Source organism: Callospermophilus lateralis, chromosome X, assembly GCF_048772815.1.
Source record: "Callospermophilus lateralis isolate mCalLat2 chromosome X, mCalLat2.hap1, whole genome shotgun sequence".
Lineage (NCBI taxonomy): Eukaryota > Metazoa > Chordata > Mammalia > Rodentia > Sciuridae > Callospermophilus > Callospermophilus lateralis.
Window position 1 is genome coordinate 120462212 of NC_135325.1, and position 25978 is coordinate 120488189.

A 25978-nucleotide genomic window follows, 5' to 3' on the forward strand; every position below is an offset into this window, starting at 1 on the left:
TCCCTCCATTTACTTGCAAATGCCATGATTTTATTCTCTTTTAATGCTGAGTAATATTCCATTGTGTATATATGCCACTTTTTTTAATCCATTCATCCACTGAAAGGCATCTAGGTTGGTTCCACAGTTTAGCTATTGTGAATTGTGCTGCCATAAACATTGATGTGCCTGTGTCCCTGTAGTATGCTGGTTTTAAGTCCTTTGGGTATAGACCAAGGAGAGGGATAGCTGGGTTAAATGATGGTTCCACTTCCAGATTTCCAAGGAATCTCCATACTGCTTTCCATATCAGCTGCACCAATTTGCAGTCCCACCAACAGTATATGAGTGTCTAGTCACTTTTTAATTGTATGGGTTAAAAACCAAACTACTGGTTTGAGATAGTTGTGTTGAAAATTTGAAAGTAAGGACATTGTAATGGAAATCATATTATGAGATTTGTTCACCTTGGAAAAACATCCTATGACTAATGTTGAGTGACTATTTTCTTATATAAATTATTAAACTAAATTTTCAGTAGACAAAGAATACTGATTTCTCTGTAAAGGATGCTATATTTAACATCCAGTTCTAGTGAAGACCTAATGGAATCTCATGTTAGGAACCTAACAAAAAAGCAAGGAGCTACCAACCTTTTTCACCAAATTGGTAGTTTAATTTTTGAAGAGTTAGGTACCCTTAAGTGAGGAAAATCAAGACTAGCAGTTTAAATCTAATATGTACAATGCTACACCAATTTTGGTATTTAGCCAATTAATCGAAAATGCAGTAAAAAAGCTGAAAGATGTGTTTTTTATAAATGTGTTAAAATATCACTTTACCCTTAGTTTTAGATTTGAATTATCGATGGTCATGTATACATGTGCATTCACATATACAAGTAAAGACAATATTAATACTTTGGGATGATATTGAAGAAATCTCTGGGATTACATATTGTTTCAGAAAAAAATGTATTTCCCCAGTACTCATCAGAACTCTTAGCAGAGTTATTTCTCTCATCCCTGGCAGTGGCCAAGTGTGAAGCTATACCCAAATTAAAGCTTGGGACCTTCATGGCAAAGAGAAGGAGGAGCTGCTCAAACAGCTGGACCACTTGAAAGTGAAGTAGTTCCAGGCAAAGAATCATTCAAGCTCTCCAAGATCTCATTTGTCACAAATCCATTGTCTGTGTTCTTACTGTCATTAACCAGACTCAGAAAGAAAACCTCAGGAAATTCTACAAGGGCAAGAAGTAGGAGTCCCTGAACCTGTGGCCCAATAAGACATGAGCCATGTTCTGCTGTCTCAACAAGCATTAGGAGAACCTGAGGACCCAGAAACAACAGCAGAAGGAGTGGCTATACACTCTACTCAAATACACCTTCAAGATAGAATGTCACAGTGCAACAAAACACAAAACTGGGGGAAGAAACCTCTCACATATTATTGTGAAATCACCCGGATGCTTAATAAAATTCTAAATCCATGTAATGAACTATAATTAACATGGAACAAAACCATGCTTCTTTATTAATAGTGAATCTCTCATAAAATGTCAATGCAAACTTACCAGGAATCAGTTGTGGAAGTTGTCTGTGTGTAATACTCGTTTATAGTATTTTAATTAAAATAGCTACTGTTTTTTCAAATTACTACCTCCTGTAATAAGATGACAAATTCATATTTTTTGAGATAAGTTACTCAGTGATTGGATCCAATTGCCACACTGAGGCCTGACAGCTGAGGAAAAGTAGAATTTAACAAGGTCACTATAAAAAGACTGCTGCTTAACTTTTCAAAATGATTTATGTTTAAAAAGATATTGTACTTAAAATGCATTAAAGCATCAGCAGCAGACTGCTTGGTTGTTTTAACAGAAGCTGAAGAATTTGGTAAGCATAACGTGTAATAAGAAAACCGTGCAGGAACTCAGGCAGAGGCGGTGAAGGGGACCAGAGAACAGGGGTAAGGATTGACAGAGTAGCTGCAGAGCAGAGACAGGAGGGATGTTGTGGGCTGAATGCAGACCAGTAATTACACATTTCCACCTCCTGATCAGGCTCTTTTGCCAATGCAGAGAAACACAGGGTGGGCATTTGGACCATTGCCACTTTTCCCCTCTCAAATTAAGTCTAAACTGATTCAGGTAGAGAGAAGGCACAGGAAGTATTCATGACTGCTGTAAACAGGAATAATCAGCGTTCAAATAAAATCAGTTAGTGAAATGAAAAGACAGCTGTGGTTCCTGAAAGACAGCTCAACAGCTCAGGGAAGGGGGTGGGGCAGAGTGGGCAGGCCAAAGGAATTTTGGAAAGCGTCTCATTAGAAGAGATTTAAAAGTGAAAAGTACTATAAGTCAGGACATTTTCTCAGAGTTCAGAGATGAGAAAATGTATATATGTGTAGATAGGAGTCATTTATCTTTGATTTAAAACCTAATAAATAGCATAACTTTTTATATCTTTTATTGATTGTGGTTAGTTTCTCCTTGACTTAGTGGGTTTTCTTTCCAAAATATAGTAGTTATTTTTCACGAAACATCTCCCAATATAGTATCAGTTTCATATAATGTTTAGATACAAGATAAATATACCACATGAATACTTTCCCATGAACTAGAAATAACAAATTAGAAGACCTGAGTAAACTGTTAATTGTATAACAGGAAATATAAGATAGTCATATAAAAAACTATAAAATATTTCTGAGAAATACAAACAATTTTAACATGGAGAAATGAACAATGTCTCTGAATGGAATGAGCGACTATAAGGAAGGTGGCAACACTACTCAAATAATATGCAGATTTAAATTGTTTCTAATAATAATACCATCAAGATTCTTTGGAAATTTACAACAATATTCTATTTTTTTAAATACTATTCCCTCTACCTCATATCCTTTTTAAAAAAATGTTTATTTATTTATTTAGCTATTGGCGGACACAACATCTTTGTTTGTATGTGGTGCTGAGGATCGAATCCGGGTCACACGCATGCCAGGCGAGCGCGCTACCGCTTGAGCCACATCCCCATCCCTACAACAATATTCTAAATGTGATCTGGAAGAAAATTGAAGCAAGAGTAAGTATTACATATTTGATAGAAAACAAAAACAAAAAAGAGAATCTTGCTTTTCAAAATATTAAAATCTGAACCATTGGACTACATGTCTATTTTGGTGCCAATACCATGCCATTTCTGATATGATACCTTTGTAGTATACAAGACAGAGACAAACCCACATAAGTACAGTCATATCATACTAGACAAAGGCACCAAAAACATACAGTGAAGATAGTCTTTTCAACAAATGGTTCTAGGAAAACTGGAAATCCATATGCAGCAAAATGGAATTATGTCCCTATCTCATACTCTGCACAACACTCAACTTAAAGTGGATCAAGGACCTAGGAGTTAGATCAGATACCCTGCACCTACTAGAAGAAAAACTAGGCCCAAATCTTCCTCCTGTTGGTTTAGGACCTGACTTCCTTAACAAGACTCCAAAAGCACAAGAAACAAAATCAAAAATCAATAAATGGGATGGATTCAAACTAAATATGGGAGAACATCTTTATGACATGCACATCAGATACACTGTAAATCTCCAGAACATATAAAGAACTCAAAAAACTTAACAGAAAAAAAAACCCACAGATAACCCAATTAATAAATGGGCTATGGAACTGAACAGATACTTCATAGAAGATATACAATCCATCATCAAATATATGAAAAAATGTTCAACATCTCTAGCAATTAGAGGAATGCAAATCAAAAGTACTCTAACATATTATCTCAATCCAGTCAGAATGGCAATTATCAGGAATACAAGCAACAATAAATGTTGGCAATTATGTGGGAGAAAAGGTATACTCATACCTTGTTGGAGGACTGCAAATTGGTGCAACCACTCTGGAAAGCAGTATGGAGATTTCTTACAAAACTTGGAACGGAACCACCATTTGACCCAGCTATCCCACACATTGGTCTATACCCAAAGGACTTAAAATAAGAATACTACAATGATACACCCACACAAGGTTTACAGGAGCTCAACTCACAATAACTAAACTATGAACCAACCTAGATGCCCTTCAACAGATAAATGGAAAAAGAAAATGTGGCATATAAACACAATGGAATATTAGTGAGCCTTAAAGAAGAATGAAATTATGGCATCTGCTGGTGAATGGATGGAGCTGGAAAATAGCATGCTAAGTGAAATAAACCAATCCCAAAACACCAAAGGCCAAATGTTTTCTCTGATATGCAGATGTTAATTCACAATAGGGGAACTAGGGAAGAATAGAGATACTTTGGATTAGACAGAGAAGAGGGAACGGAGGGGAGAGAGCTTGGGGTAGGAAAGATATTAGAATGAATCAGATGTTATTGCCCGGTGTACATATATGACTACATGATGGATATGATTGTACATGTACCAGAAGAATGAGAAGTTATACTCCATTTATGTGTGATGTATCAAAATGCATTCTACTTTCATGTATAACTAACTAGAACAAATTTTAAAATGGACATATAAAATCAGATAAATAGAAAAAATAACATTCCAATATTAACATTCAAAACTGAGCATCATGTAACAGTGATCTTGCTCTTGGATGGAGAAAGGTCACTCCACAACTCAGGGTGGACTCACTCATTAATGTTAAAAGTCTTGAAAACTCTTCCTATCCTAGAACCTTTTACCCTGATACTTGCAAGCTGATTATTTTTGAAACTTGTAGTCAGATCACAAGACTAGACAGTATCTGATTCCTTTCACCTTATCTCACACAGAGAAAAGTGAGTTGTGTCCAGAAGAGATGCAGACTGTACATCACTTCCTGAGGTTCAGTTTCCTCACCTTTTCAACTCTGAAATCCCTGGTTCACACTCCATTAGAATATATTCTTGGAAAATTAGAATAGTACTATTTCTGAAAATTTCTTGTAATAGTAAATCATATAGATACCATGTACTATGTAATCACACTCACAAATTAAATGTGGCTATTAATGAAAACTCTCTTACCTGGAATTGTCTGTAGCTCTTTTTCTTACCACTGTATCCCCCACAATTACTACATAATTAACTATTGGATATCTAATTATAGTCTTCATATTTTCTTTACCTCTGAAACAATTTTTCTTTTGTGTGTGGTGCTGGAGATTGAACCCAGGGCCTTGTATATGCGAGGCAAGCACTCTTTCAACTGAGCTAGATCCCCATCCCCTCAAGCTAATTTTAAAAAAAAATTAGATGTTGAAGGACTTTTATTTTATTAATTTATTTATATGTGGTGCCGAGAATCAAATACAGTGTCTCACACACGCTAGTCAAGTGCTCTCCCACTGAGCACAACCCCAGTCCCCCTCAAGCTATTTTTAATGACCATCTCACTGAAAAACTTACACCAATTCTGAGCAGTGAAAATGCACATCATATATATCAGGTCAGAGTAAACCCAGCACAGAGCAGACCTCTTAGATTTGGCCAGATTCCCTTTACAGAAAAATCAGTGTTCTTTGTCCACTGAAAAATTAAGTTTAATAATTTATATAAGAAAATAGTCACTCAACATCAATCATAGGATGTTTTTCCAAGGTGAACAAATCTCATAATATGATTTCCATTACAATGTCCTTACTTTCAAATTTTCAACACAACTATCTCAAACCAGTAGTTTGGTTTTTAACCCATACAATTAAAAAGTGACTAGACACTCATATACTGTTGGTGGGACTGCAAATTGGTGCAGCTGATATGGAAAGCAGTATGGAGATTCCTTGGAAATCTGGAAGTGGAACCATCATTTAACCCAGCTATCCCTCTCCTTGGTCTATACCCAAAGGACTTAAAACCAGCATACTACAGGGACACAGGCACATCAATGTTTATGGCAGCACAATTCACAATAGCTAAACTGTGGAACCAACCTAGATGCCCAACCTAGATGAATGGATAAAAAATGTGGCATAAATACACAATGGAATATTACTCAGCAATAAAAGGGAATATAATTATGGCATATGTGTAATATGAATTGTAATACATTCCACTATAATATATAAATAAAAAATTAATAAAAATAAATAAATAAAAAGTGATCAGAGTTAAACTGTTCATGTAAGCAAGTAGCCTTGTTTGTACAATTCATTTTATCATTCAGATTTTGTGTGTATATGTGAAATTGACAAGCTGATTCTAAAAGTTAAATGGAAATCTGCCAAACTAATAAAAACCAAGACACCTTGAATAAAAACAAGGTGAAAGGTCTTGCTCCACTAAATATAAAGTGTTATTTAAATATTAGTAATGAAAATAAGTGGTGTTTATATAGATAAGCAGAACAATGGGAGGGAGAAAATGGAGTCCATGAATAAACACATACACACACAGAAAAACACTAACAATTTGCTGCAAAGGTGGGGAAAGGATAATCTCCAGTAAATATCACTGAAACAACTGAGTATCCCTATGAAAAAATAAAAGTGAAGCTGAACTTCTACCTTACCCTGTATAATGACCTCCAAGCAGCTATAGATTTAAGTGTAAAAAGGCAAACAAATATTTCCCAGAATAATATAAAAGAACAACACATATGGAAAGGTCTTTAAATCAGACACAAAAGGCATCAAGAATAAATGATCATTCTTTCAGGTTTAACTTACATCAAAGTTCCATGACTTTTATTAAAATAAAATAAAACCTACCTTGAATTTTAAAACTCCAACAAAATATACATTAGACAAGTTATAAAATGTATAAAGATATTTTCAACACATATAGCCAGCAAGGTATTCATATCTAAAATATATAATGTTCCCAAATATAAGTGAGTAAAAATGGGCAAAAGATATGTGCAGGCATTTTGCAAAGTCAAAATAGTAGGTACAAAGACAAAAGAGGAACATGACTAGAAAGGTCTCTTAGGGGCTTCACAGTACTGATGGTGTTCTTTTTAAATTTTGCAATTTATAATTATCCATGACTATTATATTTATATAATATTTATAATTATCTATTTATAATTATCCATGACTCAGTGTACTCAGATATGTTTCTGCATGAACTATATTTCATATAACATTAAAAATTAACCAAAAACATATTTAGCCAATTATTTCTATAGTATTTTTCTAGCAAAAATAGGTAAAATAGTAAATTGTCCTTGGTTTTACTTATAAGAGACATTTACTTTTGTTAGTGACAGAAATTTGAATTGCTTGAAATAAGATCACTTGTGCAATAGAAAAACAGACTTGATCTTATTAAACAAATTTTCCTCCTCTTGAAGTTCAAATCATCTCTGACCTCACCCATACTAAATTTTGGTTGTAACAATCTGCGAGTTTGAAAATGAGCTCAACTACTTCCTTAGTTGTGTGATCTTGGCTGAACAATTTACATTGTTTCTTTGAACCTTCATTTGTGCTTTGTTAAGGGGCTGACAGTAATAGCCATATCCTCTGCATCAGGTGAGGATAACATGAGATACCATACATAAAATGTTCAGCATAATGTCTAGTATGTAATAAGCACTCAACACTTGATAATTACAATAGCTGTTATTATGAACTCACCTTATTCTCCAGCCAGTCCTAGGTTGCATTCCAGATTTTGCTGGTTTTCAGTAACTCTAACTACTCAGATCCTCAATTTCATCACATATAAAATGGGGTAAGTATACCTCTTTAGTAAAAGGACTCAAATGAGAAAACATAAGCAAAATTTGTGTCTGAAATACAGAAGATATCCATAAGTATGCAATTATGTCACTGCAGAGGAACCCTCTATGGGATAACACTATAGAAGAAGAGAATAAGTTGTCAGCTTAGATTTCCTAAATGGTTTCCTATTGAATCTCTGCTCCCTGAGAATTCACAAGATGTTACAGTTACAGCTGTACCTCATCAAATGTGGTGTCTCTAGTCCCCAGTCCCAAGCTTTCATTTTGTTGATGGATGTTGGTATGCTAAGACATTTCATAAAACTGTTCACATTCTCAAAAATGAACTAATCATAATTTGTATAGTATCATATTTAACATGAGTCAGATACTGATATAAATTTTATGACCTTGATAAGTTACTAGCTATGTGACATTCAGGGAGGATATTTCTCTGGATCAGTTTTGACATCTGCAAGGAGAAATGGTGATATTGAAAACTTACTGAAGCTTATCAGTAATTAATTTTAATATGCATAAACTATGGAAAAGAACTCTTATTATTGTTGTTATTTCCATTTTACTGATGAGAAAACTGAAACAGGGAGAGGTTATGTAAATCATCTAATATTAATTTGCAGAAAAATCAATATTCAAATCCAGGTCTCTCAATTGCGAAAATGAAAATTCTACTGCACTCTATATTGCCTCTTAATGCAACACCTATTATGTAGTAGGCAATCTATATTCATCATCCTTATAAGCTTGCAAGATTAAATAAGATATTACTTACACAGCGCCTGACATGGGCCCTGACATGAACGAGACATACAGAAATTGTAGTGCTTGTCATCACACTCCATCTTTTTTTCAGTGTTATTTTCCAAAAAATAAAAAAAATAAAACATTCATCTTAACAGAATCTTTAAGTTTTGTACATTTCACATGGAAAGGAAACCAAAATGACTTATTTTAAAACTGGTCAAATAATGATATTCAGCATTTTTATGTTGCAAAAAAGTTCATAGAATCATCCTCTATATCATTAAGAGGATCCCTTGAATCCCCTGAAATTGCATTCAAAAATGTGTGTGTTTGGATAGCAGCTTCTTTTTTCTGGAAGTATATATTTTCTAACTTTTCTAACATTTGTGTAGTACTCATGATCCCAAATGCTTCAAAACAACCATAAAATAAACCAAATTTTTCTCAAGGGTTGGTGTTTCAAATGCCTCCTCTTCACCCATTGATGAGAAACAGATACTCACTCTAGGGTATGGAGATGGGCAAATGCATGATTCATGAAATTCCACAGATGGGATCACCAGTAATTTATTAGTCATATACTAACAGCTCAGTGGAGGACACTGCATATCATGCTGGGTCACACATGCTAGTCACTGTGGGAAGGAGGATTTATATTATCAAGAGGGAAGAATGCTCCCTGGTTACTATGGGAGAATGTGATTGGTTTGTCTAGATAATTCTGTGAACTTCCAGGGAATTGCAACAAATTAATAAGAGATAGGCAGAAACTGATTGGCTTGGTTGATAAAGAAGATTGTTTGGATGGAAAAAATCACCTACAGGAACACAGTGGGGAAGGGAACTTGTGGTTATTCTATATGAAGCCATCCTGAATATGTCCAAAGGTCACGGCAGCATAAAATTTTGGTCTTTGATTTTAAGTCTTATTCCAGTTATAGGTTGGCAAGATGTTTTAACAGCATTTAAATCATACATGATTTTTAAATGTGGAGCTCTTCTTTCAAAAGTTTACCCTGATTAAAATAATGAGATATTTGCACAGCACATGATTATTTTTCATAGGGGAAAAAATCAAAACAAGGTAATGTCTATGCTTGGGGAAATAAATTCTTATGCATTCTAATAATAGAATGATATACAGCTATGCACTTATAATGCAGAGGAATATATAATGACATGCGTTAGTCAGCTTTTTGTCACTGTGACCAAAACAACCGACAAGAACAACTTAGAGGAGGAAAAGTTATTTTGGACTCTTGGTTTCAGAGGTTCAGTCCATGGTTGGCCAACTCCATAATTCTGGACCTGAGGTGAGGCAGAACATTGTGGCAGAAGGGCATGGTAGAGGAAGGCTGCTCAGTTTGTGACAAGCAGGAAGTAGAGAGCATAAGGAGCCAGAGACAGGATCTATAACTCCCAAAGGCATGTCCCCAGTGACCTAGTTCCTCTAGCCATATCCTACCTGCCTACAGTTACCACCCAATACAGTAATCCTCTCAAATTACTGATCCATAAATTGGATTAATCCACTAATTATGTTACATCTCTCATAATCTAATCATTTCAGTTCTGAACACTCGTGCATTTCTGCATAAGCTTTTATAAAGGATATCTCATTTCCAAACCATAAAAATATGAAACAATTCCCAGGTTCTAAACAGGTTTGGACAGTTTTTGAAGTAGGACATAAAAATTATTCCCATGTATAGAAAAATGTTACCAGTAATTATTTCTCTATGTTGGGTTAATGATGATTTTTAACTTTTTCATTTTGCTTGTGTACATTTCCCAAAAACTTCTATAATAAATGTGTTACTTTTGTAATGATGAAAAAAAATTCACCCATTCTACAAATGCCTGTTTGACTTAACACAAAAACAACCATCAATTTTATGGTGGCAAACAAGTTGTGGGAGAGATAATATTATTTAAAAGGAATGTTAAACTGGTCATTAACTTTTGAAACGGGCCTGAAATATATGTTTTGCTGAGCTTAATAAATGTCTGATCTTAGCACTAGAGTTCATTTAAACATATTAAATTCTATTCTATCCTTACTTGACACTAATTATATACTTACATAATGCCCTGTCCGAGAGGCAGAATTCCTAGCTTTGAAAATTGAGGAATGGACCACAAGCCAAGGAAATGTGGGTGGCCTCTGGAAGCCGGAAAAGACAAGGAAACACTATTTTAAATCCATTAGAAAATTTAGAGGCTAGAGTTTCCAAAAAAGAATTTAGCACTGTAGACACCTTAAATTTAGCCCAGTAAGACCCATTTCAGCTTTCTAACCTATGGAACTGTAATTAAAATCTGTGTTATATAAGACACTAAGCTCATTGTAATTTGTTACAGCACCAGTCAACAAAGAATTCTATCATTTTTTCTGATATCTTCCTTCCTACAACCCCCCTTCTCTTCCCAAACAATTCATAATCTCTATTAAAGGCTGGTAACTTGGGTAGAAAGATAGGGGAATGGCAGACATCATAGATCCCACTTTAATAGATTTCCTCTATGAAGATGCAAGGACTAAGAAAACATATTTTTAATCTTTTGCTTACTTAAATTAACTAGAAAAATATTGTGACAGATGGTGTCCCTCATGCTGCCTTAGCATCTTGGCATGTTCTATTTAATACTGCTCTATGTTTCCAACTCAGAGCAGAAAATTCAGTTACTGTAAGGGCAGTGTGGTGTTTTCAACAACTTCAATTTTGTACTCTTTAACTGAAGAAGTAAGAAGATATAGTGGCAAGTTACAGGTGAGAAGCAGATGCACTTAAAAGACTAATATGGCATTATGTAAAAATGTGGATGTGTAACCGATGTGATTCTGCAATCTGTAGTTGGGGTAAAAATGGGAGTTCATAATCCACTTGAATCTAATATATGAAATATGATATGTCAAGAGCTTTGTAATGTTTTGAACAACCAATAAAAAATAAATAAATAAAAGAAAAAAAGTAATATACTTTGAACAAATATAATGGACTCTTCATATCTAGGCCTTGAATCATTGCTTGGGGAAAGAATGAGGAGGAGAAGGCAGTATGGCATATTATTTAGTTCCTATGCTTGCTCAGACATTTCTCTAGAGTCCATTCTACAAATTGTAGCAAATACATGAATTCTGCACATGGTTAATGTTCCTAAAACTGGTCAAATAACCAATTGTCCTCATTGCTATCACATTTTGTAATGTCTATCTTCTAATGTCAGTCTTGCTTTAGAAGCAAGATTGGAGATATGGTATGCATGTTTGTACCCTCTACAATTCACATGTTGAAATCCTAATCTCAAGTATTGGTATTAGGAGGTAGGGCTTTGGGAGGTAATCAGATAGTGTGGGCAGAGTCCTCATGGGTGGAATCAGTATTCCTATAAAAGAAACCCCAGACATCTCCTTCGCTATTTCCATAATATCAAGACACAGTGAATTATGAACCAGGAAGCAGGATATCACCATACTCCAAATCTTTTGGTACCTTGATTTTAGATTTTACAGCCTCTAAAATGGTGAGAAGTATATTTGTATTTTTCATAAGTATGATGATAAATTTTGTGTATCAACATGATAAGGCTAAGAAATGCCTGATACCTAGTAAAACATGATTTTGGGGTGTCTCAAAGGTGTTTCTTGGAAAGATTACCATCTCAATCAGTACACTAAGAAGATCCACCCTGACCAATGTGGGTGGGCATTATCCAATCTGTTGAGGTCCCAAATAAAATACACTGTAGAGAAAGGGGAAATTCTCTGCCCCTTTTCCTGATATGTAACATTCATCTGCTCCTCCTTTTGGATGTCAGAGCTGCTGCTGCTCAGGCCTTTCAACTCTGACATATCAGTTTACCCCAGATGACAGTTCTCAGGCCTTTGGAATCATATTGGAAATTACATAATAAGATACTCTGGTTCTGAAGCTTTTGAACTCAGACCAAATTGCACCATTAGCTTTCCTGGGTCCCTGGCTTGCAGACAGAAGATAGTAAGACATCTCAGTATCTATAATAATACCAACCAATTCCTGTAAAAATCTCTCCCTCTCTCTCTCTCTCTCTCTCTCTCTCTCTCTCTCTCTCTCCCCCCCCCCCCCCCGTCTACACACACACACACACACATACATACACACATACACACCATTGGTTCTATTTATTTGGAGAACTCTGACTAATAAAATAAGCCACTCAATCTCAGTCTATGGTATTTTGTTATAGCAGCTTGTATAAAGACAATAAGAGATATCAGTTCCTTGTCAAAATATTCAAAAGATATTTCAAAAATCCATGTATAACTACTACAAAATGATTTTCATTTTGACCTGAATTGACAAGGTATTAACATGGTTCAGTCAAATTATACAATTTAAGAATGTTGGAGCTATCAGAGACTTTAGAAATCATTTGTCCAAATGCCTTTATCTCCCTGGGTAAGGAGATTGAGAGGAGACTTTCCATAGGTTATGCAAAAAGGAAGGGGAAAAACTGGAACTTGAGCCTGGACCTACTACATTCCTATGTTTTTCTCCTTCCTTAGGAAAAACACAAGCATATTGTGAAAGTATTTTAATAAATATGAAATCTTCCCATAATCCCAACACCTACCACAACTACATACTTTTATTTTCCATGTATAGGCAAATTTTACATAATCATGACTGAAATATGCAGATAATTCAATATCAGTTATGAAACATATTCAAAAATAAGTATTTTTCCTCAAATGTAAAAATTGAAGTCAGTAAAAGTACTAAAAGTAAATATGAGTGAATTTTTATATAATGTTGGGATGAAAGGATTCTAAATATGACAGCAAGGCTACAATAATGAAGGAAAATGGCATTATATTTTACAATATAAAATAGAATTTATTTAAGGTTAAAATAAAAATATGCCTTTTCAACAGAAATGGAAAAGTAAAATTATGATTGAATGCCAGCTATATAAATCTTAACATCCAGTTTATTTTGTTGTAAATTTTGAGAAATCATACACATCAGGTACAGCACTAATCTCCAGGATATACAAAGAACTCAAAAAAAACTTAACACTGAAAACAAACAACCCAATCAATAAATGGGCTAAGGAACTGAACAGATACTCGTCAAAAAGATATACAATCTATCAACAAATATATAAAAAGGTCAACATCTCTAGTAACTAGAGAAATACAAATCAAAAACTAATATTCCATCTTACTCCAGTAAAAACGGCAATTATCAAGAAAACAAGCAACAAATAAATGTTGGTGAGGATGTGGGGGAAAAGGCTCACTCATACATTGCTGGTGAGACTACAAATTGGTGCAACCACTCTGGAAAGCAGTAGGGAGATTCCTTAGAAAACTTGAAATGGAACCACTATTTGACCCAGCTATCCCATGCCTCAGTCTATATCCAAAAGGCTTAAAATCAGCATACTATAGTAAAGCAGCCACATCAATGTTCATAGAAACTCAATTCACAACAGTTAAACTGGAACCAACCTAGATGCCCTTCAATAGATGAATGGATAAAGGAACTGTGGTGCATATATATATACACAATGGTATATTATTCAGCATTAAAAGAAAATAAAATTATGGCATTTGCAGGTAAATGAATGGAGTTGGAGAATATCATGCTAATCCAAATAAACCAATCCCCAAAATCCAAAGGCCAAATGTTTCTCTGATATGTGAATGCTGATCCATGAGGGGGCGGACAAGGGAAGGGAGGAATGGAGGAAATTTAGATTGGGTGGAGGGAAGTGAGGGAAGGGGATGGGAAAGATGGTGGAATGAGGTGGACATCATTACCCTAGGTACATATATGATTGCACAAATGGTGTGGCCCTACATCATGTATAGCCAGAGAAATGAAAAGTTGTGCTCCATTTGTGTACAATGAATTGAAATGCATTCTGCTGTCATGTATAATTGATTAGAACAAATTAAAAAAAGAAAGTCTTAATTTGTAAAGATGAATAGTTGTATAAGTTAACAATTTTGTTTGTTTTTTTATTTGCTGTTTTAAAAGCCTGCTTTGCCAATCTAGAATACTTTTTAAAATTGATCCAGAAACTAGAATAAAAACAATAGTAGATAATTATTGTTTTGAAGTTAACTTATAAATAATATTTAACAAGAACTCAGACTCCCTACTTGAAGAAAGTTTACTTTGCTGAAAGTCAATGAATGGGTCCTCAGGCAATATAAATGTTCATTTTTTAATAGAAAAATATCATTTTTAAAAACCATACTCACTACTCTTGCATGTTTAGTCAGATTGTGCTGAAAATTCATATTCCTCTGTGGTTATCAAATTGTGGTTATCAATCCTTATCAAATGGTTCTTCAAAAAGAGCCAAATTTATTATTTTGATTTTGTATTTTGAATATAATTTAACATCAGTTTCCATTTTGACACTTCATTTGCAGTCATAGACAGTAATTATTCAAATCCACATTGTTGAATTGAGGGTTGTTCTGCTTATTATAAGTTTCACAAAAACATAAGTTAAAGCAACCATTTTGTATTTTTGTATTTGAGAGAGATTCATGTAATAGAGTTGTTTGTCAAAATGGTAGGGTTCACTTGTTTGGGCCCCCATAGGATGCATTCATACCTTTTACTCAGTACACTTCAGTGTGAAAAATAAATTCTGGTATCTAGTGTCCATATCATTATAAATGTCTGACAAATATCAAATTAAACTCAATGACTCATGAAAATAAAAAATGATATGCCATAATTTTACATAGTTTTGAAAGAAGTTCACAACTTGTTTGACAGTGGAAACACCTGTAAGGTAATAGAAAGAAAGAGCTGGAAGAAGTAGGGAAAGCCTCAGATCCTGATGCAGCTCTGATCTCTATGAAAAGGGAAATGAAGGCGAGTGAAATAAGAGGACTCAGAGACAGCACACAATGCTAGGAAAGTTCTGACCAGACCCATGGGGAGTCTTGAGCCTCTTATCAGAGTCATACTGAATCTTCCAGGCATAGGCCTGCCTTATTATTATGGCCATGCATAGTCATTGGTTGGGAAGATCCAGGGGAAGCATGACCTTGGCATAAACTCAGTGATAGATTTCCAAGCACAACAGAAGGAGGTTTCAGTTTTTCTATCGGCAGAAACTCAGAAGCACATTTTAGTGACTGACAAGGTGATAGCATTTAAGAATACAGAGAAAATGGGGCCAGATCATATAGGTTCATGTAGCCCATTTTTATGACTTTGACTTTTATTTTTTGATGTGATTATACCATTGGAGACTTTCAAGCAGAGGAACTATATGATTTGAATCAAATATTAATAGGAATATTATGTGATGTTAAGAATGGATTGAGGACCTGAAGGGGGAAAAGCTGGGAGATGAGTCGAAGGCTATTTAATTAATTCAAGAGATGACAATTGTTTGGTGCCTAAAGACATTTTGTATTGCTGTAACAGAATACTAGAGACTTGGTACTATATCAAGAAAATAAATTTATTTCACTCATGATTCTTGAAGATGGAAAGTCCAAGATCAAGGGTTAATATGATACAGTAAGAAGGCCCTTGATAGATAACAAAGAGAAAGGCATCAAATGGTTGAGAGGAAGAGGACTGTTTGCTTTTATACTAAACTCACTCGCAAGATAATGAACTCATTTCTACAAAAATGACTTAATTCCCTTCTGATATAATCACTTATTAAAGTTCCTACCTCTCAACACTGTGACACTGGGGATTAAGTTTTCCCAACACATGAATGTTGGGGACACATGGCAACCACAACACTTGAATTACAACTTTGGCAAAAGAGGTGATAAGAATGGATGGACTCTAGACATAATTTTAAATAAATCCAACACAATTTTTAATGGATTTGATATTAAGTGTGAAGAACATACTAAGGATAATTCAAAAATTTTTAGCCTTAGCAAATGAAAAAGTCAAGTTTCCATTAACAGAGATAGGGATGACCACAGGAGGAGCAGGTATGAGGAGGAATTATCAGGCTTTCTGTTGGGAGAAGTTAAATTGAAAATGTTCAAATATTGTTAAATAAATTCCAAATTGGACATATGGGTCAGAGGAGAGATCTGGGCTGGATGGAGAATTTGGAAATTATGATTAAAAATAATTTAATAATCCAGCCCCCAGGCCATATAAAACTAGATGGAATCACCAAGGAGATTTAGATAGATAGGAGAAGGCTAAGAACTAAACCTGGGGTACCCAGCATCAAGAAGTTAGGAAGATGAGGACTAGCAAGGTACTGAAAAGAAACAACCACTGAAGCTAAAAAAAAAAATGTAGTGAGGCAGAAGAGAATACCAGGAAAGGTTTTAAGTATGCCCAACCAAACCATGTCACATACTGCTATGCAATCAAATAACGAGCCTAAAATTATGACCATAGATTTCACAACCCTGGTGATCATAAAAAGAGCAATTTCAATGGGGATAGAAGTTTGAGTGAATAGAATTTAAAAGAAAGTACTAGGAGAGGAATTGCAGAGAATGCAGAAAATTTTCTGAGGATTTTTTCTTCAAACAGGAGTGATAAAATTTGCTGGTAGCTGAAGGGAAATTTCTTCTCAAAAAAAGTGGGGAATCCTTTTCCATTTTCAATTAGGTAGCTTTATTTGAATGATGCGTCACATCAAGGGTCAGAAACCTTTTTCTATAAAGAGCTAAAATGTAAATATTTTCAGCTTTGTTGGCCATATAATCTCTGTCACAACTACTCAGCTCTGCCATTGCAGTAGAAAAGTAGTCACAGACAATACAGAAATGAATAAGCATGGCTTTGTGTCAGTAAAATGGTATTTACAAAAACAGGTGGTAATATGGATTTGGCCCATGAGTTGTGGTTTTGTTGACACCTGCTTTATACAGTGTAGCACCAGTAACTAGTCCAGTCTTAAAATATGTATTAAGTGCCTATAACAGGGTAGGTGACTATCTAATTGTTGTTAATTTATTATCAATGAGAAAGGCAGATGCTGTTCTTTCAAGAGCTCCCATCCTAGATTTAGTTGCATGATACATCCTTCTCTCCCTAAGCCTGGTACTTATTCCTACCACATCCAGCCCCCAGGCCACATCCCACATTAGGCACATGGGCCCATGCTAGGGCAGCTTTTACCTTTGCCAAGTGTAAGTGAAGAAAGCTTCTATTCCTACCCAGGTTTTCTTTGTCCTAAAAGAAGTTATTCTGTACTTTCACAAGGCAGCAACTTTTAAATGATAATTCTGCAACATGCTTTGCATTTTTATGAAAATGTGGCATTTTCTACCTCTTCTAGCCCCAGAGATTCTCACATTATATGAATACAGGCATCTGTCACTATATAAATGTGACAGCCCAGTTCATTGTCTTTTCTGGCTGACCTAACAGAGCATCTCATTTATCTCCTGTGACAGCAGGTCCAGCTGTGTCTATGAAAACCACATTCATTGTGTGCTTCTGGAGCTGCCTTCCTGTATTGACATGATCTCTGGGAGGTCACTCCATGTAGACATGGAGGAGAAAGGTAAGGCTATCTCTAATGTCCATTTAAACAGATATTACAGGTTTCAGGGTTGGTTATCACTGACCACTTCCCATGAGAATGGTCTTGCCTCCCTTCCCCCATCTTTCATAATTTCCAAAGGTTCCCAGTTATATCTCCTGATATCAAAAGAATATGTGGATGAGAAAGCTCTTTTAAAATGGCTAAGTTTTATAAAAGTTCAAGGTCAGAATCCAGAATGTAGCTATAAATTACAAATGTTTAAAAAAATGATTCTAATCTTTTTTAGATTTAGAGGAGGAGGGGATGAGGAAAAAGAGGCAGCTATCTCAGCAGCTGTCATACAATGGGGAGAATTTTGAAGTTGATTCTCCACTCTTATTACAGTATGGCCATAATAATCCCCTTAATGATTTTTCTTTTCTTCAAATGTCATAATGATAGTCCCACTTCCATTAAATAAGGTAACCACTGAAAATTTCCAGGACTATAGAAGATATTCAGTGGATGATTTCTCTATCTTAAAAGCAATCAAGAAGTATTTGATGCATTGGTTGAAGTTACAGCTACCTGGTGAATTAAGAAGTCACTACTACATCTGTTGGTTCTAGAACTATGCCTGCATTTCTCCAATTCTTGCCAGTCAAAAGAATGTCTCACATACTGCCTCTCTCCTTCTTACTTCAGTTAAGTTCCATATAAGTACATCTGATCAGCAAGATCTGAATTACATCCAGAACTTAAGCTTCAATAGAGGTTCCAGCTTTTGCAGAACAGGAGAGGATACTTCAAAGAGACTGGATTAGCTGGTAAATTAGCCAACGCATGGTTTTCTGTGAACTTTATATGTGGTAAGCTGAATTTTGGCCTCCATGATATTCACCCACTGATGTCACATTTGTGTATATGTTATATTATATGGAAAAAGGGATCTTTCAGATGAACTCAAGATAGGGAGATTACACTGGATTATCTGGGTGGGCCCAAAGTAATATCATAAACCTTTAAAAGCAAAACAAGAAGCAGAACACTGTAGCAGAAGAATTCATTTAGATATTCAAAGCCTTAAAAGGACTCAATCACCTATTGCTTTCTGGAAGATGTGGGGAGTCACATGGAAACCATAATACAGAACTGAATTCTGCCAACAACATGAATGAGAGAGGAGGCTATCTCCACCCAAAAGCCTCAAGAGGGGCAAAATGTCTCAGACCAACCACAACCTTGATTTTGCCTGTAATACCCTGAGCAGGATGCTTACTTGAGACTACTTAAACTTCTGAAACCAATAATAGTGATAACAAAAAATTGATAATTTTTTAAGCTACTAAATACATTGCAATTGATTTTGACAATAGAAAATTGATGAATTCTTCATACCATTACTGAACTCAACCCCTTAGAATCATCTTTTACTCTTTTTTTCCAACCTCACACAATAAATTCACCATCAAGGACTTTTAATGCTCCCTAGGGGATTTGCCTCATATCCAGCCTTTCTTACATCCATTCCTACTGGTCTGGATTAAATATTTTTTTATTTAGATTATTGGAATAGCCTTTTTATATGACCAGTAACTGGCAATACTTGTCAAACATTTCGACAACCATCAATTATCTTAAATGTTGTCTTTGCACATTTCTGAATTTTTATATCCTTACATAAAGAATGGTTCACTTATAATTAAGAATAAGATCATCCAACTACTCTTCCAGGAAAACAAAAGAAAACTTATTCATTTATTTACTCATTAAATATTTATCAAGTGTCTATAATGTACTAAACCCTAGAAACACAATGAGAACGTTGTAGAGTCTGGCTAGTTATCCATTAAATCCATCTGCTCTTCTGGACACATGGACTCCATTTCCTACTCTCCTTGTAATTAAGTATGGCTTTATGACTGAATTCTCATTAGTAGAATATGAGCAGAAATGCTATATGTCATTTCCAGGCCAGATCCTAAACAACTTTCCACAAGTTATTTTTCTTCCTTTTCTCCCTTCTGCCAACAGAAAAGCACAGCATTAGAAGTGTTGTGTTAAAGATTATGGAACATCAAGAAGACAGAAATTGGGATGCCCAAATCAACACTTGGAAAAATGACACCTGTCAATCAGAACTATGACTTTGGAAAGTAAGCAAATAATGAATTCCTACCATATTTAATTTGGATCAGTGTACATTGTGGAACTTGTTGGTCATAGCAACTAGTTTTATGGTGGCAGCACTCAAGGAACATAAAATTCTAATTTTAAATCAGTATATGTATTCCTTGACAATCTTACTCAAGGCTACTTTTCAGCTTTATCTATTACCATTATTATGTACTCTCTATTCCTATCTCAATTGATACAACTGGCCCTTTTTAAACTTTATGTGTATTTGTACATATTGTTCTTTCACCTAAAAATGTAACCCCTTCCTTATATATTCCTAACTTCTACTCCATTATTCAAAATATGATTCAAACATTATCTCTTAAATTGTCACCTTTCTTTACCACCCCAGGCTAGGTTGTTTGGAATTTATATATATTTCAAAAGCTTATATGTATTGCCTTGTTGTTTATGGTATGTAGCAGATACAGTGATCTCAGAACAGTGATTCCTTCCTCACTGAATATTCAGTACCTGGTACATATTAGATAATCAATAAATATGGATGGATTGAATTTGCTCTAAATCCTCATGAATGGATGTACCATCATGCTATTAATCACCATGCTTAACTTCATATAAACAACTTATATTCAATGTTATGTAAAATGCATAATGACCTTTATATTACCCTGACTCCATAACCTTCTGACTCTGCAACCTGAACACATTCAATCACCACATGTCAATTCAACCAGGCCTTTGACTCTGGGGCAAATCCTAATACCAGACATATATATGCTAGGGTGCTTGCTCATTCTCCTGTGAGTTTCACAGTCACATTAATGCCCCAACATTTCTCTAAGTAGTCTACCTCATAACCATGAATTTGTATGACTTGGCATCCTGATGTTTACCTTGAATCTCAGTATATATTATAAGACAACTGGATTATAAGGCAAAATACTAAGTTTCTGATATTTTCCATATATATCCAACAAATATATATATATACACACACATATACACATACATATATATATACACACACACATATATACATATATACACACACATATATATATACAAACACACACATATATATATATACACACACACACACACACACACACACACACACACACACATGTGCTTATATTTCAGCCCTGTCAAACAATCATAGTGGTTCATTTGTATTTTTCCACATAGAATTGTCTTCCAGGTTTAAGGTCTGTTATGTAGATGTTTGCAAGGTACATGCAGATAAATAGATAAGACCAGCACATTATAAGACAATACGTAATTGGTAAGAATTAGATTTAATAATTCCACTGTTTTACTATTCATTGAAATTGAATTGCATGTCCCATACATTGAATACATGATTAGTGATCCATAACATCCTTCAAGGAAGACCAATGTTAGATAGTATTAATGTTCCTAATAGTGTAGTATTTTGCTATGGTAATCATATATTAGTAATATTTATGATACTCTCCATTAGCAGATTTTTTAAAGTAATAAAATTATTGTCTGTTGTATTTTTTTATGAGAAAAGGAATTCTTTTCTTTTTTTTTTTCTTTTTTTTTTTTTGTACCAGGGATTGAAGCGAGTGGTGCTTAATCACTGAGTCACATCCCCAGCCAATTTTTATGTTTTATTTAGAGAAAGTTTTACTACATTCCTGAGGCTACCTTTTAACTCATATTTTTCCTACCTCAGCCTCCAGAGCTGCTGGGAATACATGTGTGTGCCATTGTGCCCGGCAATTCTCAGCTCTTAATGCTCCATAAATATTTGATATGTTAAAAATGACAAGTGAATAAAGAAGAACAAATGTTAGAAATCACCCAGAGTCTTTTGGCTTCCAAAAATAGTCTCTTGGTTTCTTAGTGATCTCTAAGATATATAAAGCATTATCATTGATTATCAAGTATTTTATTTCTTATCTTCAAATGACACTTACTATTAAAATATATACACTTAATTTGCAAGATGTATAGATACAGGAATAAGTAGTTCTCAACTGACTACTGCTTGTTTTGTTCATTCATTGGAAAGTTTGAGGTGTTAATGCTAGCCTAAGAACCATTATAAAGTTGTGGAATATTAACCCTGGAGGCTCAAAAAATTTGTTCATGAAATAAATAAATACGAACAGGAAAAATACTTTGTGCCAGGCCTGACTTGTGCCCTGGAATTGCCCACAGCCTAAAGGAGGTGTAGACTAGGAGAAATTCAATAATAGAGACATAAACAGAGACCAGAGAAATGAAGGGAAGTGAAGAAAAGGGAGATCAGAGAAATTTTCATAAAATACAGGAGAGAAAAAAAATAAACCATACAGAGCCTTAAACACTAAGAATAGAGCAAAGAGTATAAAAGACATATTTGCAAGCCCAAAAAGATAAAATAGAAAATTTGGATTTTAAAGTCTCAGGTCACTATTTTAATATATAGTTGCTATGATCATGACTAAACACCACTGAATCATATATGTAATAGCTAGTAAGCACCTTAGAGATTACCTAAAATCCCAACCCTCTCCTCTTTTCATGTTTGCAAGCACTCCCAAAATTTCTCACTTAGCTATTTTTCCTCTTAGCATTTGTATCAAACTATAAATGTCTTCTTATTATTATGATAACTGTTTGTTGTTTGCCCTCACATGCCCAATTAGAATGGAAACCACATGAGGGCAGGTATCTTTGCCTGTTCTGTTTACTAACATATGCCAATTACCTACAATAGTGGCTGAGACATAGTTGCTACTCAGAATATATATATGTATACACACACACGTATATTATATTTTAGTTGTAGTTGGACACATACCTTTATTTATTTTTATGTGGTGCTGAGGATTGAACCCAGGGCCTCGCATATGCTAGGCCAGTGCTCTACCACTGAGCCACAACCCCAGCCCCCTGTATATATTTTTTGAATGAATAAAAACCAACTAAAAGTTCCTGTTTTTATAGTTAAGAAAGCTAAGGTTCTAAGAAGTTCATTGTTTTTTGGAAAGTCACACAGCTTCTTGTCAGCACTCTGGCTAGAATCCAAGTTTAATCCACTTTGATACCATCATTCTAAGTAAAGGAATGAAAAAAATATACCTCTCTCCCTTTCTCCCCACACCCCACACTTTACATTTGAAAAGTAATAGGACTCAAAAGGTTCTTCCTTCCTAGAGAACCCCTACACATCATTAATGCCTAGGTTAGACAACTCTGCCTCAAACAAGAAACAGTCATTCATATGGTTTAAAATGAAAAGCTTTCTAAGCATAGTAGTGATGGTTTGAATGGGTTCCCTAAACTTCATGTATTGGAAACTTAATGACAATGCAACAGTGTAGAGAGGTGGGACCTTTAAAAGAGGATAAGGTCATGAAGGATCTACATTCATGAATGGATTGATTTTAATATCACGAAAATGGAGTCAGGAATCAGTTAGGTGTGGTGGCCTCAGTCCCATGTGTGTGATTCTAATTCTTCAAAGACATTCACAAGAAAAGTTTTAAAGGATGGTGGACCTAATATCACATCTAGGAATTTTGAGAAAAGTGTTGTAAAACCTAGGGAAAGGGTGTGAATCAGTTCAAGAATAAGAAACAAGGAGACCAAGGACTGAGGAACAAATTCCACAGGCAAGTAAATTCAACAAGAAAATTCTAGCCTGATAGTGAAAATGATGAATCAGCAGCCAAGAAACCAAAATAGGATGACTCCAAAAAGAAGAAGAAAGAACTGAAGCAGAGCAAGAAATTCAGTGACAAAACCAACACCACATCATTGTTTGAGCAAAGAAGATTTGGGAGATCTTATGTAGAAAAGATTATGACAAAGGAAAAAAAAAGAGTGAAGTTTATGATTAACTTGCATAAGTTGATTCAAGGGAAAATTAAAACTATTGCATTTGTGCATGATTCAACTTGTGTGATCCAATGTTCCTTTCAGTATAATAGAAAGAGGTCTTTGAAGAATTGTGAGATGATTTGGTTGAATTAAGTAAAGCCAAATATTCCAGAAATATTGTTAAGAAATTTCACATGTATGTGGGTAAACCACACATTGCACAGTAATCAGATGTTTTAAAAGTCACATGAGGAAAATGCTGTGGCATGCAGAAGCCTCTGCCATCCTGGAGTACACATACAATGACAAAGCCATTTCGAAGCAGAGGAACATGATGATGGAGGAGCTCTAAAGGATCACATTTCAGTTTTATAAGACAGCAGATCTCCCAAGTGTGGACAAAATATTAGATGTATAGTCAGAAAAAGTAGAGTTCATTATGGATGAAGTGAAACAGATTCTAACTCCAATGGCTCAAAAGGACTCTGTGATTAAGCACTTATTGTTCCATAAAGTATTCTTGGACATTTTTTTTTACATTTATGCACCCCCAAAACTCAGATCAGAAATGACTGAAGTCATCTGTGAAGTGTGGCATACAAGGTACACATGACAGCATAGGAGTGGTCAGACACACCCAAGGACAGAAAAATAATGAAGACTTATGTAGGAAAGGTGGCTGATGGCCAATACTCTCATTAGGTTTTACTGGCAGCATTTGATTGGTCTGCTTCACAAACTTAATATCATCAATACAATCATCTCAGAAACATCAATTCCTTCCTGAACATAGAAAATGACAGATTTGGAGGAAGGTCCTGTTGCATTTACTGAGTCCCAGAGATCCTGCATATACATTATGAGAAATCATTGAAGTTCTGCAAAAAGGAGTCAGAAGTGCTCACAGTAAGAAAGACACAGAGATCCACTATCATCAGCTCTTAGAATCCATTTCTCCAACTTTGTTAAGCTACCTGTAAGAACATGCTGAAGAGGTGGTGCTAGATAAGTCTGCCTATATGTCAATGTCCAACTTTCTGGGATCTGCCACTGGAGACATTCAACCTGCCATGGATGCCATCACCAGTTTCTCAGCAGCAGAATTACACCTTGGTGGCTACAATGGAGAGTTTCATGTTGCAGGACATTTACTCCTGAAGTGGTTAATAGAGCAATATAAAAAAAGATGAAAGAAAATGGAATGATGTTTTACAAAATACTAGTAGAACACGTTGGTATAAAGAACCTGAGGTCCTGGTCTAATGTAAACTGAGATGCCATTATTGTTTCCAGCTTTCTGACATTTCTGACCAAGGACTTGTAAACAAAGTCACATTTGGGATGAAAAGTCTGAATTCCACATTGGAAGAAAAGCAAAAACATCAGCAAAGGAATAGAAACTCTACTTGAAAAACTGACTGCATAAGTGGAAACAATGGAGAGAATGATAAAATCATTTTTTCCCATTCTCTGTTCTCTTCCCAGCCCAGAAAAAGAGGGGCAAGGGTCCACCATTGGTAATTTGAGAGCTCTGTACATGTGTTTCTTGTTTGTACAAGGATCTGTTTATATAAAATTGTTTCTAAAAAATACCAGGGGTGCTGGGGTTGTGGCTCATCTGTAGAGTGCTCACCTAGTATGTGCGAAGCACTGGGTTCAATCCTCAGCACCACATAAAAATAAATAAAATAAAGGTATTGTGTCCAACAACAACTAAAAAAATATTTTAAAAAATATCATGGGAATAGGTTCATTATCTCAAGAATGAGTTTATTATAAATTAGTTTGACTGGGGCTGGGGTTGTGGCTCAGTGGTAGAGCGCTTGCCTTGCATGTGTGAGACCCTGGGTTTGATCCTCACTACCACATAAAAATAAATAAGTGAAATAAAGGTATTGTGTCCAACTACAACTAAAAAATAAATATTTTAAAAAAATTGGTTTGACTACCTCATGTACTCACTCTTTTGCTCATGTGATACAACCTATCATTTTAAGACCCCAAAATTAAGTCCTTATCAGATGCAGTTCCTCATTCTTGAATTTCCCAACCTCTAGGACTGTGAGCTAAATAAATTTCTATTACCTAGCCTCTCTTATTCTGT

General features: G+C 35.0%; 2 pseudogenes; both read left to right on the forward strand.

The window, feature by feature from the left end:
* LOC143638708 (large ribosomal subunit protein uL29 pseudogene) overlaps window positions 1-1463 on the forward strand; it is a 189240-nt pseudogene extending 187777 nt beyond the window's left edge.
* A 539-nt stretch (window positions 1464-2002) lies between these two features.
* Window positions 2003-25300, forward strand: LOC143638709 (pumilio homolog 3 pseudogene; annotated as a pseudogene).
* The last annotated feature ends 678 nt before the right edge of the window (window positions 25301-25978 follow it).